Source organism: Chiloscyllium plagiosum, unplaced genomic scaffold (genome assembly GCF_037043375.1).
Source record: "Chiloscyllium plagiosum isolate Xiang-an unplaced genomic scaffold, Cpla_swu_hap1 HiC_scaffold_19, whole genome shotgun sequence".
Taxonomy (NCBI): domain Eukaryota; kingdom Metazoa; phylum Chordata; class Chondrichthyes; order Orectolobiformes; family Hemiscylliidae; genus Chiloscyllium; species Chiloscyllium plagiosum.
The window spans coordinates 28,193,549-28,211,655 of NW_028270157.1; the positions used below are offsets into that span (position 1 = coordinate 28,193,549).

At 36.1% G+C, this 18,107-nt stretch overlaps 1 protein-coding gene across 2 annotated transcripts in view; it reads left to right on the forward strand.

Annotated features, from left to right (window-relative positions):
• The window catches only part of msrb3 (methionine sulfoxide reductase B3), a 131,847-nt gene that overhangs the window by 24,671 nt on the left and 89,069 nt on the right, over window positions 1-18,107 (forward strand). The gene's annotated exons all lie outside the window — the stretch shown is intronic.

The window sequence follows — 18,107 nt, forward strand, 5'->3', positions numbered from 1 at the left end:
TTTGAGCCTGATTAATATTGTTTTAAAGAAGCTATTTTTGCAGTATTAAGCCAGTGAAAACTTTAGCTAAAAATAATTATGTATATTTGCTTCTCATTGGAGATGTTTAAGTTGATTCCAGAAGCAATTCTAACAATAAATTGGATAATACCATATTCTGTAATCCTGAGTGATGCTGGATAGATCCTAGTGGTACTTTTAATGAAGGACCAAAATAATACTACTTTGTGATTTATGGAAAAGAATAATGAAAGTGCATGGCTTTACTTGAGTTGCTGGCATTGTTTAAAACACAAAGAGTTGTTTCTCATTCAGTTTGTGCATCATGTATTCATGATGGAAAAGCCACAACTTTAATCTTCCTTATTTGTTGTTGTGGTTCTGTTCGCCGCGCTGGGAATTTGTGTTGCAGATGTTTCGTCCCCTGTCTAGGTGACATCCTCAGTGCTTGGGAGCCTCCTGTGAAGCACTTCTGTGATCTTTCCTCCGGCATTTGTAGTGGTTTGAATCTGCCGTTTCCGGTTGTCAGTTCCAGCTGTCCGCTGCAGTGGTCGGTATATTGGGTCCAGGTCGATGTACTTATTGATTGGATCTGTGGATGAGTGCCATGCCTCTAGGAATTCCTTGGCTGTTCTCTGTTTGGCTTGTCCTGTAATAGTAGTGTTGTCCCCAGTCGAATTCATGTTGCTTGTCATCTGCGTGTGTGGCTACTAAGGATAGCTGGTCGACCAGCTATCCTTAGTAGCCACACACGCAGATGACAAGCAACATAAATTCGACTGGGGACAACACAACTATTACAGGACAAGCCAAACAGAGAACAGCCAAGGAATTCCCAGAGGCATGGCACTCATCCACAGATCCAATCAATAAGCACATCGACCTGGACCCAATATACCGACCACTGCAGCGGACAGCTGGAACTGACAACCGGAAGCGGCAGATTCAAACCACTACAAATGCCAGAGGAAAGATCACAGAAGCGCTTCACAGGAGGCTCCCAAGCACTGAGGATGTCACCTAGACAGGGGATGAAATGTCTGCAACACAAATTCCAAGCACTACCAAGCGCGGCGAACAGAACCTCAACAATGAGCACCCGAACTACAAATCTTCTCACAAACTTTCCTTATTTGTGTATGCACTTGCCACATCTCAGTTCAGAAATTATTAAGGTATTACAATTTGATGCCCTCAAAATGCATTGCTTTACTGTGAGAAACAAGTGGCGTTCCAGTTTAAGTAGGTTAAATAAAGAGGGTTGTTTTTGTAAAAATAAGGTATTGAGCAATCAAAAATGCTAGAAATGTTGAACATCTGACACATAAAAGCTTGGAAACACACTGTAGATCAGGCAATATCTGACAAAATAACTGACTGAACATTGTGGGTTAAAACTGTGAACCAATAGCACATCTGTATGAGGTTCTTTAAAAACAAAAAAAAATCTTGCCAATTAGATATAGTCCATTGAGATGGAAGCACGTACACATGATGTGGATTGAAATATTATTCAATAAAGTTTGATCACCAATAAACCAGTCAGGTCATCAGAGGAAATTCTTCTCCTTGCTAATCTTCCTCATAGCCCACTGCCAGAAGCTGGTCAATAGGTTGTACATTACTTAGCCCCTATCCCTGTATGGAACATCAGAAATTCAGAGCACATCCCAGCCCTCACTGAAATAAGCTAACTATAAGCTGCAGTGTTAAAGTCCATTAGACTTTGCTAAATAAGAAATTAATCTACAGATAGAAACATTACTGCCATTCATTGGACCACACAACAATTGTTTTTTCCATGATTCAAGTTCACTCATGACTATCATGTAGATATGAAAACTGGAAATCTGAGAATTTTATGTTAACAAAGGACTAGTTTCTGCGATAACAGAACAAAATTTTATTGCACAAGAATGTTGACTCTGTAGTAAGTTTATCCTATATTTTGGAAACGTCTTGATGTCAAATAAGTAATATTTGAAAATATGGAGAGACATAACCTATTGTGACGATTTTCATTGGAAGAAAGGTAAGATGTTTAATAGAGCTTTACAGAATTGGAAAAGGTTTGTTATAGAGAGTAGGGAAAGTATTGATCAACAAATGTTGATTGGTCATTATTTTTAAAAGGATAGAATATTTTCATTATATTTTGTTGGAATAGATAATGTTTTGGCACAGGGTAGTGCTTGGACTTAGGTTTTTGGAAGCTTTAAGGGAAAGTATTTGAAGCAGAGGAAGTTGCAAACAAGTGAGGCTGCTGTCTGATTACCTTTTTATACTGATACATGTTTGAATCAGAAGGAGGTTACTTCATACCAATCTTCTAACCTTCATTCTGGCTGTTGTGAATCTCCATGACTTTTACAATGTGCACATTTACCTGGAAAAAAAGTGAACTCCAAGCCCTTGATTCTGATCTTCAGACAACTGCTGTCTTACAAGTTCCTGAACTCAAATAGATATAAATGCACAAAGTTATTCAACCAGGCCAGAGAGCTGCAGAAACACCAAATGAGCACCCAATTGCTGCTTTTCTGATTAAGGCTCAACAATATCAGCATCATAACAATAATTCCAAATTTACCTTTTAAATGGCCTATTCAGTTTGTTCACCATTGGAACTGATTGGAGTTTGCTTGGTTAATTATATTTTGGAATTCATTAAATGGCATGTTTATTTTTACATATAAAACAACATATTTATTTTTGCCAATTTGGTTCTGTGCTTTCCAAAACTGAACTTGTGTTCATTCCAGATTCATTAGTTACTCTCTTATAACTTGTCCAAGTGAGCCTGGATGTTGAGTAATGATCAGATGTTTGTCTACGAGACCATAAAAGCTGAACAAGATCATAGTCACATTAAAGAATCATGCACTTTCTAGTAGGGATCAATGAACAACAGTCATTGGAGGAACCTTAAGTGATTTACCCCTCATCCTCTTGCCTTGCCCAGTCTCATTTTGGGAGCCACGACAGTTGCTTTACAATTTTGCACAGACTGGAAATTATACCTGGGATCCTTCTGTAAATTTGATTCAGCTAACTACTGGCTTAACCAGCTGAACCGTCAAGGCAAACTCAGTGTTATGATTTAAAGTCATGAGTACATTGACCCAGCAGTACAGTGATTTGCTTATACCATCAACTTTGGGTAATAGATATTGCTACAAACAGTACATTATCAAAGTTACACTTTGCATTATCACCTGCATTCCTTGAGAATGGTTTCATTCTCAATTAAGCAGACATTATTGTGCAATATAGATAGCTAGTGCATCACAGGGCTGAACTTGTCAGTCTTAGTGTTTCAAATACTTTATCCTGCTGAACACCACATTTTATTTTTAGTAAAAGTAGTTTGATTTTACTGAAGTGTATTTACCATATATACTCAAGTAAAAGTTGATCTCATGTAAAGATCGACCCTCTATTTTTGGCCAAAAAATTTGGAATTTTCCATATATCTTGTGTAAACGTTGGTCCTAGTTCTTCACAGATAACAGATCAACATTTATGAGTCTAGGTATTATCCTGTATGTAAATGTTACGGCAACAATGATCAATGAGACTGTATTAGAGTCAAATGTCTGGTAACTTTTTTTATCAGAAATAACAGCTTAAAATGTTAGTTTGAAAAAACTAAAACAACTGCAAACGAAAGAAAACTGAGGAAATGGAAGAAATTGGCAGGCAAGTTTAAAACACATCAGGACAGTGTCAGGTGTGTATAGCTCAGCTGAGCTCAGTTTTCCTGTAACATGCATGGAATACAGTTATATACCTAGTTGAGGTTTTGAAATTTCTTCATCATTTTATGTAAAAATGCCCTCCAGAGAAAGCAAAAAATATACAGCAGTGTTTAAACTGAAAGTTATTGAAATTGCAGAGAAGACAAATAACTGTGTAGCAGCAATTATTGTAATTCGTTGTGTTTTTTTTTATTCGTTTAGCGATCAATTGGGCTTCTGCTAATGATATGGAATTTTGGACTATAGCATGAATTTCAGTCCCTCAAAAGTAGTATCCATGTAAAAGTTGACCCCATAAATTTTACCTTAAACAGTCTTAAAAGTTCAACTTTTACATGAGTATATACTGTGTTTGTTCCAGTGCAACATTAGAACTTCCAGTAGAGGGCATATGTGAGTGACTTTCAGACTATACAAATATGCAACTTTACAAGCATGTTGAAGGAGCTATTCGCTTAGCCATCTTAGGAGAAATTATTTAGCTATCCATTATCCACATAATTTTTGTACAACAATTTCTTGTTTAAAAGCACACTGAACATGAAACAATAAATGGATTAGAATTAGTTTTAATAATAAATCTTCATACTTCATTTATCTGAATACTTTTGAGAATCTAACCATTGAAGTGTAACCTTGGGATCTATTCCCATGTATGTATGTTTTATTTATTCAGTGTTTCTATTTTTCCCATTTGAGTAACATTGTATGAATTGATAACTGATGATTGTAGTAGAAATAATGATACTTAGATTAGGCTTCTGTTGTGCCTGTCTGCTGTTTATGTTCAAATCATTGATGAGGAAGAGCAAGATAACTGAGCAATATGACCAAAATATTGTGTCACAAGCATTATATGTCAGGAAAGTAATACTTACAAGAAAGTAATGGAAATAAATGCTTTTGTTTTGAAGCATGAGAGAACATTTGATACATAAAACCACATCTGTCAATACTTATAAATGAGCCAGAATCACAATGTCTCAAGAGAAAGCACTTTTAATATTGGAATCCTTACTAGGCTGGAAAAAGGAGGTTCCCTATCTTGATCTGAAACACTCAGAGGAGCTCAGGGAAGGGAAGTGAAAACTGAGTTGTTTTGAAGCATTTTCTACAGCAGACAGCCCCTCTATAAATGCAGTGCTGCATACTTTGCTTTTTTTCTGTTGTGTTTTGCATTAGAATAGTCTCCAGTCATTTGCTTAATTATTTACTGCATGATATTCTGCTAATTAAATGTGCGCTGCTACTTAGAACACTTGATTCCCTGTATGTTCCCCGTCTGCACAGTGACTACAATTGTGTAGGGCAAAGGAAAGACAAAGAAAGTTATTCATAAAAATGTTTTATTAACTAAACTTTTTTTAAAATTTAAACTACTTTCATGAGCTGGACACTGAAAAGGTCCATCTTTGCCACTGCATTGCCTCTATAATAGGTGCACAGATATTTACTCTAAAAATGATTCTGATTAGATACCTTTCATTCTTAAGATCGGACTGCAACATTTATCAAAAATCATCTACTTTCCTGCCATTTCATGTGACGAGATATTTTTAACATTAAAACTTAAAAGCAAGTCAATGGGCACATGACCTACTGGACAGTAAAAGAGTAAGAATGGTTTGGATGCATGCGTTTCCTGATTATTTAAAGTATTATAATCAGTTATTGCATTTTTCACATGCTGTTATGCAAAATGTTTTTCCCCTGTGATTAATCTTTTGAAAGTAAACACTTTGGAAATATTTAAATCCTCAAATACTGGAGCTGGTTTTCCACTTTGCAAGGAAAATGGTTCTTCACAGTGGTTGCCCGTTGTGACAAATTCCTCCTTGATCTACAGATGCATTTTGTTGAAGAAAGCTATTGCCGTCTTAATCAGTTTTTTGCAAGTAGCAAATGATCCTGTGTTTCCTTTCTAAATTGCACCCACGTTTGAAGTTGCTTTATACAAACGTTAATCAAAATGTCTTGCCTTGAATCTTTCAAGATAGTTTCAGTGGATTAATTGTTGTTTTTAAGATTTTTATGACCTATATTCTAAATAGGATTTAGTAGATTTAAGGAAGATCTATAAGATTAGCTCAAGTACCATCTGCAGAGTTGTAGTGGATTCAGTGTTGAGCTTCTAATGCAAAACCATTTTATAAATGTCTCAACAATCGGTTTCTGATGTCCAGCATCCACAGTTCCTTATTTTTTTTTGTTAAGTAATTGCAGGTGTTTATTGAATTAAATGTGAATAAATGGCATATCTTTCAAATAAATATCTTTTTGAATGGTCAATAACAAGCTCACTGCAAATAAATAATTTTGAAAATAACTATAGCATATTTAAACTTTTAAATTGAATTTTAGTCTTCTATTATCCAATGTACTAATTAAAGAGATCATTGCATACTGTTTGCACCTTGCTACACACCAAAAGGCGAGTTCATGGGGGTAGAATTTTCTTAAACCGGAACAATTTAGTTTGCTTCATGTTTTTGATTTCTTATAAAATGCTATCATTTCATTTGAAAGCTTCTTTGAAAGCTGTTTAACATAATTATTCCAATGCTCAGACAACAAAACTTCAGTACTCACATAAAACCAAATTTTGTCAGTATTTTACTAATTAAGGGGGGAAACCTTGGTTAACCTTGTTATTGACCCAGTACTGTAGGAATGAATAGAGAGGAAATGGGCTTTAGGTGATTGACAAGGTAATCTGCTTCTTATTTATGAAAATATGTAAAAATACTTGAACATCAGCGCAAAAAAAAATCATCTTTTTCTGTATGTGAACCCACAACCAAATGACTTTAGTTAGGTCAAAGATGTTTAGAAAATTATATTCGGGTTTAATTTCAGGCAGTTTCAAACGTTTATATTGCACTGTGACTAAAGCAGCAATGTTGTTAAAATAGCAAGGTCTGTTTTTCTTTATATAACCCAAATGGCCTATTTTTTTCTTTGCCCTCCTCCCTCTCCTGCCTCACCCTGCCTCCCATCCCCTCCCCAAACCCAAAAAATAGGTTTTCAATTTGTCTGAAACTTGTAAATTAGCAAAATGTAACTCCTAGTATTCTGTACTAGAATCTGATATTAAAAGTCACAATGGAATATTTTGACAAAGAATTATTGCTCCAGATTTTTTACAAAGGAGTTTACCTATATGGAAGTTTTCTTTTCTTAAAGATGTACATGAAATTAACAACTTAACATATTAAGGCTAATTGGATTCTCTTGAACAATCTAATTAATTCTTGTACAGTCAGTTGCAAAAGTATTTACCTAGTAGAAAATTATATTTATATTTGAAGTTAAAAATGCTAAGCGTGGAAGAAATATTGCTAATTAGAAACTGATGTTCAATATACCAAAACCAAATAATTTGTAGGGTCTGACATGAAGCACATCTAGCAAATTGTATGAATAGTGATTTAGCGGTTCTTGTAAGACTAACAAAGAAACCAGGAATGAAATCTTTATCCCTTCCAAATAGGACTGGAGTGAACAAAGGAATACAGCAGTGTTCTTTCAAAGCCTGTCATTAGAATGAATCTCTACCAGACAGTTAATGAGAACATTGCTAAGAGAAAATAATTATATTTCAAATATTCCCACCAAAAGTAGTTGTGCAAAATTAGTGTAAATTAAAAGCGTATATTTTCCAATGACACTTTAATGATTTCAACTCTTAAAAACAAAATTTGGATAAATTTTTTTGTTGCTTAATTAGTACTTAAGTGTTTAGAGAGTCCTAAACAATATGATTATAAATGTAGAAACAAAAGTAAGGAACAACATGCCTTAAATGAGTTAACTGTATCTGTTTGGAACTGTTTTTATGAATATTTGTAGTAATGACTAAAGGTAAAAGTTGAAAAGCATTCAATGTTAGGAAATTGCAATCCAATACCATGTAATTTAAACCTGCAGTTACTTCTCTTGCAGTAAATGACATACAGATGGGCAACTCTGGTCCTTGTAGTTTGTATGCACAATCGATCTTTTTATATAAAGAACACATTTCTCAGTAACAAATAAATTATTTGCCACTTTTTTTTAATAATGTTTCTCTTTTAATGCAAGTTTTTCTGAAGTTAACTTTGTATAAAGTTCTTGTGCAATACAGTTTTGTATATGTTAAACATTTCCTAAAATAATAGTGAGAAGAAAATTGAACCTACTTCTCTTGAGTTTACTTTCTTTTTTCCTTCTCGTTACTTTCCTTTCCCGAAGGCAGTATTTAAAGCTTGAATAAAATTCATCGGCTGCATTAGCCCTCCAGCATCACACCAAAGTAATATGTTTTATGCATGAACATGAACTGTCAATGTTAGCAGGCTATTTGGCTCTAGTGGTCATCAAAGCTGAGCTGGTTTCTGAACCTCTATACTTCATCTCGATATTATCAGGTTCAAGAGTAGGAAACCTGACATTTTTTTCACATGTCTTTGTTCATTGATGTTGCAACCAATTGCAATATTTTCTGTCGCCTTGCTTTAATATTTCATACAATCCAAGAATCAAATCAAGGATTGCAATGATCAGTATGGTTTAGTGCCCACTTCAGTAATTTACCTTCCTTAGGTTACCTTTTTGCATATAAGATCAGTATAGTAGTGGCTGAAGTATCTGCAGAATGATACACTTAAATTTAGTGATTTTTCTGGTTTAGAGGTTCACAGTCAAATACAATCTTGTGGACAATAAATGAAGGTGGATTAAAATTTTATCCTCAACTTTACAAATATATTAAATTGTAGGTAAGCAAAATGATCTTGAATCAGGATTAAATACACTGTCCTATATCGACTATAGTGTACTAGTGATCATTTTTAATGAAGTATCAGACTGCTATGTGGAAAATAAATTCAATGAGATAAAAAGTCAGAATGATTGGGCTCATTAGCCCACCAGTTGAGCACGTCTGATGTTGATCATATAGTTGAGACTTCTATGGATGTGTTATCTTTTCAGCATATTTCTTGCTGAAACATGGTAAATTAAAGTTGTCAAACATTAAGAGAAAGCCTAAGGAAAGAATGGAACACTGAAGAACAAATTATGCAACCCTACAGTGCTAAAATGACAAACCACGCTACCCTAATACTTGCCATGGAATTATGTTAAATATTGCTAGTTTTTAGTAGCCTAAAATGGCCATTTAAAAGTAAACTCCCTTTGTTAGTGTTCTTATTATTACAATTAGTGGTGGCTTAATAAAAAGTATCTAAAATTTAAATTGAACACAAACACAAAATGTTGTACTCACACAACCATTTTCCTCACTATTTGTTTCTCCCACTCCCTTTTATCAACAGCAGAAAACCAATCACTTTTCTAGCCCTTTCAGTCCTGAAGAGTCACATTGGACTCAAAATATTAGAGTTTCTGTCTCCATAGGTGCTGCCAAAACTGCTGAGTTTCTTTTGCATTTTCTGTTTTTATTTCATTTTTCTCATGCATTGTTCTCCATTTTTCTCTCTGTCTCCTTTACTTCAAAAACATTCATTCTATTAATTGATAGTAATTTAGTTTTTAAACAACCAGCTTCGTTTTCTCCTGATTCCCTTGACCCGATTATGATCTGTAATAGAAAAGGTTGACCTTTTGTCTAAAGATCTGAAGAGAACCATCGATTGATATGTCAGTTCATTTTCAAATATTGGAGCACACCTGTAGGATGATTAACTCATTGTTATTGCGAACAACCAGTAAGTTCTATTATTGGAAAGTCTGTCTAGAAAGAAATAATTTTAGCAATGTCTTTTCCATTTTATTCTAGCAGTTATTTTCTAAGCCAAGGTTTTCAAGATTAATCAAACTTTTTGGTATAAAACGGCTCTACATTTCATTATGATCCACAGTTGTACTTAAGTGCACTTGTTTCTTCAGGCTAGGTAAATTAACTGGTAATTTATTACACAGTTCAGTTTAACTGTAAATATAGTCTTTGCCCAATCACCTTTCCTGTCCCATACAAATGATATACCTTATAGAGTCAGAGTTGTACAGTACGGAAACGAATCCTTCAATCAAACTCGTCCATGCTGACCAGCTATTCTAAATGAACTTAGTCCCATTTGTCAGCATTTGGCCCATATCCCTCTAAACCCTACCTAATCATGTACACATCCAGATGCCTTTTAAATGTCATAATTGTACCAGCCTCCATCATTTTCTCTGGCAGCTCATTCTGTACTCGCACCACCCTCTGTTTGAAAAAGTTACCCTTTAAGTCCCTTTTAAATCTTTACCCTTTCACATTAAGCCTATGCCCTTTAGCTTTGGACTCTCCTACCCTGGAGAAAAAGACCTTGGTAATTCACCCTATCCATGCCCCTCATGATTTTACAAACCTCCCTAAGGTCACTTCTCAACCTCTGACACTCCAGAGAAAAGATATCCTTCAAATTGATTCCTACCCTGAGAAGCATGTAATCTCCTGAGAGAGGTAAAAAGCTAAATGTAAAAACCACGGCCAGCAAGGAGAAAACATTCTGACCCATTTCGGTGACTAGTCCAGGGGTCACATTGACTCTGGTTCTGATTTATATTGCAAGGTAGCTATTTTTCTATAATGTGGTCTATGACATTATTTTACTATAATGTGGTCCAGCTCTCTTTCAAATGAATCAGTATTCAACAGATGAACTGAGAACCTTTTCAGCATATATCTGTTGGGGAAAAGAAGAACCATCTAGAATCCCTTTTAATCATGTCTAAACTTGACATTGTCCCTCCCTATCCTATCCAGTTGAAATGATTGGTTCATATTTCATACAATCTAGTTTTTTTCATTAAGTGGTAAATTTAAATTGAACTTATGTAAAGTTTAAATCCTTCTTCACCCTCTCTCTATGATCTAATACCCCACCAAATGTTGCTTACTAATAAATAAAGAGGCAAGTCAAAAACATTTCTTTCTATATTTTGGCTGTATTTTCAAACGAAGACAAAGTTCAGAACCTATGAAACTATCTGATTCAAATAATTCTATGCAAACTACTTGATTGGTACAATGTTTCAAATTCGTTCATATGTTTTGATAGCTTTGTGAACAGTTTGCCAAAAGCCTTTATAGGTTTGGAATGAAAGAGTTGTCTTTTCATACCCTCAAGTCATTCTAAACTGCCCCAGAGCCAGTGAATTATTATAAAGTCTGCCACCTATTGTGAGCAAATAGGCAGTGAATTTCACTTATCAGAGTCTCCAGAGCAGGAAATATGAAAAATGACTTGCAAATCTATATCTTAGTAGTAATATGGGATGAACAAATATTGGCAATGACACTGGCAAACGTCTCTACTTTTCAGATAGTCCCTTTGAACCTTTTATGTCTGTCTAAACTGATAGAGCTCTATTCATATGATGGAATCTTCAAACAGTGCAATATTCCCTCAGGATTGCACTGAAATCTCCAGCTATATTTTACATTCAACTGTGACATCAGCCTACAAATGTTTGATTTACCAGAAAGCATAATATCAATAAGACAAGCAGATACGATGCAAATTGATAACATTCTGCACTTGCAGAACATTATTAATAACCCAAGATGCATTACAGAGGTTGTGGGGCAAGGCGGATAAACACATTTTGAGAATTAGGAGATGATGGACAAAGGTGTAAGCAACAACAGCTTAAATTTGGATAGTGCCTTTAAAGTAATGAAATGTCCCAAGGCACTAGAGAGAAGCATTATAAAACAAAGTATGATACTGAGCCGTACAAGGGTCAAATGATTAAAAGCTTGGTCCAAGTAGGTTTCATGGGTGTCTTAAAGTAGGAAAGTAAGGTAGACAGTTGGAAAGATATAGTGAGAGTATTCCACTAGAGAGTACTTCGATGTATAAAGGGATGTCGTCCAATGGTGGAACAATTAAAATTGGGATACGTAAGGGTAGAATTCGAGGAATCTTTAAGATTTTGCAGTGGATTAAAGATTTTTCAAAAGGTGACTGGGACTTATTCCAGCAAGACCTAATAATAGAATTGGGTGGGGAGTGAGAAAATTATAGAGGTAAGAAAGTTCAAGGAATGTTCCAAGCTGAATTTTGCATTGTGCTAATATTACAGCTAGTCTGAAATTGAAACTCCCAATGTCTTTTGCGAGTAGAAATTGAAATGCATTGAACCCACTATTTGGGGCCTAGCTGCTAAACTTAGTTGTGGATCAATTTTCTTTTTGGTATCTTGGTTAGTTTGGACACTAATGCTGGTGGAAAGATGCTTTTTTACAGGAATTAGCGATGAACAGGATGTTCTTCATGATGACCTTGCGATTACTCAAAGACTCTTCCATTCAAAAGGAAGTTTCAAATATTTTGTGGAGCCAGGAATATGCCCTCAGTAAACTTGGCTTTGTGATTCCTACAATTCCCCACCCTCGTTGCTGACTTCAGTGTGTCGTTTGAGACTGTAGGTGCTTCCACAATGTGTGGTGAGGCAAGAGGTTCACCATTGATAACTTCCATCCAGCAAGTTGCCTGTGGAGTCACTTGTGTCCTCAGCTCACCCTAAATGTGCTCATAAGACCCGAGGACCATATTCCATCAATGTCCTATGCCTCTTGGTTGGGGTACAGCCACATTTTGTAGGAGGTGGTGACCTCGTGGTGTTATCAGTCAACTGTTAATCAAGAGACCCAGATAATGTTCTGGGGACCTGGGGTTCAAATCCCAGACAGATGACAATTTGAAATCAAATTTTTTTTTTAAATTCTGAATTTAGGAATCTAATGATGAGCCTGAATCAATGACTATTGTCAATTGTCTGGAAAAACCAGTTCACTAATGTCCTTTCGGGAAGGAAGCTGCCATCCGTACCTGGTCTGGCCTACATGTAACTCTTGATTGCCCTCTAGGTAATTAGGAATGGACAATAGTGACGCCTTCATCTGTGAATAAATAAAAAAGGACCACATCTAGACTGGGAACTGGCCCAACATTTTAGCTCTGTGTGCCTTTAATTATTTTGCGTTTGTTATGAACTGAGATGTTCTATTAAATCAACTCTATTAATTTTGAAAAAATGAAAATAACAAAACTCCAAAAGGGTAATAGAATATTTGATCAAATTTGCAATTTGTGGGTGATTTTATAATCTCTGTTGCCAGGAGGAGTCTCACCCACCAATAACACAAATGAAAAATTTGGGTATGTACTGGCTACAATTCAGTGATTCATTTTAAAGGCATAAAAACCATGGACAATGCATATTTCTGATTTGTGGTGTAGGCACGTGAGACTCCAGCAAAATGCATGGGTTCATTAAAAACTTCCTGCCATAAAGTTGATTTGTAATTTTGAAAAAATGCAAAAATAGAACATTTGTGCAACATTCTAACATAGAATTCATGATAATTCCCATTACAGTTATGATTTAGTCTTGTCACATTTTGAATGTGAGTTTGTCAGAATGTGCTGCATCCCTGGAGCAACAAAAGGACCATCTGACAGACTTGATAATTACATTTCTGAACATTTTGGAACATTACAAACGAATCAAGTATAGGAAAATTAAGATTTCATTCCTGAGCAGCAATTACCTTAATGCAAAGTAAAATTGATGAATGCGGGTTTAAGAAAAATATTCCACTCAATGTATTTGGAAACTTTAAAGTGGATGAATCCCAGGCAGCTGTGGGAGGCAAGGAAGGAGATTAAAGGGTGCTGAAATCAATTTTCAAATACTCTCTGGATAAGACAGGAGAGGTACCAGAGAACTGGAGAACAACTGAAATACCATTATTCGGAATGAACCAGAATACAACAGGCTAGTGATAGGTAAACTATTGGAAGAACGTTCTGAGAGGCAGATTAGTCTCAACTTGGAGAGGAATAGAATATCAAGTATCATCAGGTGGAGATCATGTATAACAAATTTGATTTAAATTTTTGAGGAGGTGTCTAAATGTGAAATTAGGGTAGTAACAGTTGATTATAGTTTGTACAGACTTCAGTAAGTCTTGTGACAAGATTTCGCATGGGACACTGGTCAGGAAGTCCATGGGATCTATGGCAATTTGGCAAATTAGATCCAAAATTGGCTTAGTTGGTAAGAAGCAGAGAATGATGCTTAAAGATTGTCTTTGTGACTAGAAGCATGTTTACAGTTCCAGGGTTTGGTGCTGGGTCTTTTGCTGGTTGCTTGGAAAGTCGAAGGTCTGATCAGCAAGTTTGCTGATGACCCAAAAATATGTTGTGTTAAAATAGCAAGGAATAGAGCCTTAAATTACAGAATGATATAGATGGACTTGTCAGATGAGCAATGGTAAATGGAATTTAACCCTGTAAAATGTGAGATGGTGCATTTTGGGAAGATTGGCAAGGCAAGGAAATATATGATAAAAGTAGGACTCTAGAAAATACTGACTATCAGAGCAAGCTTGGTGTGTGTGTGTGTTTTTTCATAGGTCCTTGAAGGCAGCAGGACAGCTGGATAAGATAGTTAAGACATATATAGTCATTTGAGCAGATCCTGTGCATGCGTAGGGCTCATCCGTAAAGGATGACTGTCTTAATATATTCTGGGTAGAAGCTGTAAAAGTGTCACATCTGGCACAGACACACACACACACACACACGCCTACAGACCCATACACTCACATGTACACAGCCCCCACACTCTCAGCCACAAATTAGTTGAGGCATTGAATACAAGAGCGCAAAGGTAATGATCGAACTGTATGAGATGTTATTTGTTAAGTTGTTAAGGCCACAACTGGAGTACTGTGTGCAGTTCTGGTCCCTACACTGTAGAAATGAGAAGGTACAGAGGAGATTCACCAGGATGTTGCCTCAGCTGGAAGCTCTCAGCCATGATGAAAGACTGGATAGGCTGCGATTGTTTCTCTCACAGTGGAAGAGGCTGAGAAGGAACCTGATTAATATGTTACAAAGCATGAGGAACATGGACTGGATAGGAAGAAATGTTTTCCCTCTGATTCCCTGGATCAATAACCAGAAATTTAATGTGATGTGTAGGAGAATTGGAGTGGATTTGAGGGGAAAACAATTCATCCACAAGGTTGGGGTTAGGAATATCTGTCATTTTGTGCTTGAAAGGTGGGAGAGGCAGGAACGCTGTCAATACTTCAGAGATATTTAGATGAATAATTGAAATGCTATAACAAACAAGGATAAGGGCTAAATGCTGAAAAATAAGAGTCAAGTAGAAAGATGCTTGAAAACCAACGTAGACCGAATGGGCTGCAGGGCCTCTTTCTGTGCTGTAAAATTTTATGACTCTAAAACGTTATCTTACTTTGTATTTTAAAATTTCTAGTTGTATTATCTATAAATTAGGTTCTAGAACAAATGAAAATCTAAGCAACTATTGGTTTAAGTAGAAGATAAAAGAATGCAGTTTATTTCAGGAAGGAAAGTCTAACGAATTATAAATGATCATTTTTTAAAGAGCGCCATTCCAATCAGGTCCTGATTCCAGTTTTCCTTGAGTAGCTTATTTATACAGCAAAAGACGTTTAGAATTCATTCAATTAATTATATAAATAATACTGTTAATTATATTTAAATTGCAAGATTAGCATTGATTGATTAAGAATTAGATAATGCTGGGATTGTCTTCCAAATAAAGCTCAAATTGCTATCATGTTAATGCTGTGAATTATGTTTTCTTAACAGTTGCACACAGTTTCCCATCACAGGATATGCGTATTTGTAGTGATTAATTGTGGTAATCTAATATATTTTGTTTTCTATTAAAGTTACTGAGTGTTACAGATTACCAAAGGTTGAAGGATTTTCAAGGATATGCAGGAATTTAGAGTTGTGATTCAAATCAGATCGTCCATGATCTCATTGAATGGTGGAGCATTCAAGCTCAACGGGCCAAGAGGCTTACGCTTGTTCCTTGATTGAATGTTGATATGAGCAGCTTGGGCCAGTCAGGCTAAAAGTCAACCAGTGTTTCTCCTACTTGCCTGCTATCGAATAGCCAGTTTTAAGTTTTTTGAGGTAGATTGCATAGAGACAGAATTAGCCAAAATGCTGATACTCCTTCACAACATAATGCTGGTATGGCGGAAGTGAGTTCCACTTCATAGGGTACTGGCACCATTGCTGGGGAAACTGGGATTTGTACCAATGGGACAGTCTCCAACTAAACTATGATGGGGCTGTTATTCATGCTGACTGCATAACTAGGGAAGTAGAGCAGATTTTAAATTGAATTGTGGGGGCAAATGATCAAATTTATCAAGTGTGGTAAATGAATGAGTAGAAATAAAGCAAAAGGTTTTCATCTGGGAAATGATAAACAGACCATGACAGAAAGGGATAGGAGTATGAATTAAAGAAACAACCAAGAATTTACAAAGGGAGTAAATGCATAAAAGTAAATGCTGTATATCTGAGTGCACATTGCTTAGAGAAAAAACAATGACTGGGGAGTGCAAATAGACATAAATAAGTGTGACCTGGTAGCCTTTACAGAGACATAACTGCAGGATGATATGGATTGAGATTTGACTCTTAAAGGGAACTTGACTTTTTGGAATGACCTGAAAGTAGGTGAAGGTGGAGGGCTGGCTCTGTTGGTATTAGCACAATAGAGTGATGACCTAAGTTCAGGAACCCAAGATATGGAAACAGTTTAAGTAGAAATGACAAAGGTAAGAAGTTACTTGGAGAGTGGTGTACAGGTCCCCAAACATTAACAATACAAGAGGGTCAGGAGTAAAGGAAGACATAGTGAATGCTTGTCAGAAAGGCATAGTCATAATCATGGGAAATTTTGATCTTCATATCAACTGGAAAAGTCAAATGGGCTAAAGTAGCCTGAATGAGGAGTTCATAGAATGTGTTCAGGATAATTTATTACAGCAGCTGGAGCCAACCAGAAAGCAGCTGTAGTTGACCTGGTATTGTGCAATGAGGTTGGATTAACTAACTATCTCATAGTTAAAGAGCACTTGGGTAGCAGCAACCATAACATACTTGAATTTTGCATTCAACGAGAGTGAGAGGGGAGTGGGTCTTGGACTATTGTTAAAATATTAAATAAGAACAAGATGAAAAATTGTACTCCTTTTATTCAGAAGGTGAGGGAGACAGAATAAGGCCAGTTAGTTTAACATCTATCATACTGAAAATGTTAGAAACTATTATCAAAGAAGTTATGTATCAATGCTAACTTCAAAGTAATCAGGAAGAAGCAACATTGGTTTATGAAAGGGAAATCATGCTTGACCAATCTATTGGAGTTCTTTAAGGAGGTAGTGTGTGCCGTTGATAAGGGGCATGATTGATGTACTATAACTAGATTTCCAGAAGGCATTTGATGAAGTGCCAAGCCATATTATTGCAGAAGAAAGAAAGTTCATGATATAGGCCATAGCATATTGACCTACTTAGAAAATTGAACTACTTAACAGGAAACAGGGAGTTACAAATAGGTGGTTTTCAGGTTAAGATGTAACAAGTGGTGTGCCACAGGGGTTTAGTGCTGGAACCTTAACTGTTTCAGTTGATATAAATGGACGAGGGATGGAAAGTATGGTTGTTAAATTTGCTACTGACACAAGTGTAAGTGGGAAAGTAAGTTTTGAGGAGGTTACAAGGAGATTACAAAAAGATATAAATAAGGTAAGTGAGTGGGCAGAGATGCGGATAATACAGTATAATATGTGACAACATAAAATTGTCAACTTTGGCCAGAATGATTAAAAAAAAACACATTGTCCAATGATGAGAAATTGCACAGCTCTGAAATGCAGAGGAACCTGGGTACATTTTGCGTGAATCTCGTAAGGTTTGTAAGCAGGTACTGCAAGTACCTAGGAAAGCTAGTAGATTATCATTTATATAAAGCTTTTGATAAGGTTCCACATGGTAGGCTGTTGGAGAAAATGCAGAGGCATGGGATTGAGGGTGATTTACAGTTTGGGTATTAAACTGGCTTTCTGAAAGAAGAGAGCGAGTGGTGGTTGATGGAAAATATTCAGCCTGGAGTCCGGTTGCCAGTGGTGTGCCACAAGGATCTGTTTTGGGACCACTGCTGTTTGTCATTTTTATAAATGACTTAGCCGCAAGCATAAGTGGGAGGGTTAGTAACTTGGCAGGTGACACTAAAGTAGGTGGAGTAGTGGGCAGTGTGGAAGAATGTTGCAGGGACACTTGGATAAACTGCAGAATTAGGCTGAGAGGTGGCAAATGGAGTTCGATGTAGTAAATGTGAGGTGATTCACTTTGGGAAGAATAACAGGAAGGCAGAGTACTGGGTCAATGGAAATATTCTTGGTAGTGTGGATGTGCAGAGTGATCTTGGAGTCCATGTACATAGATCCCTGAAAGTTGCCACCCAGGTTGATAGTGCTGTTAAGAAGGCATA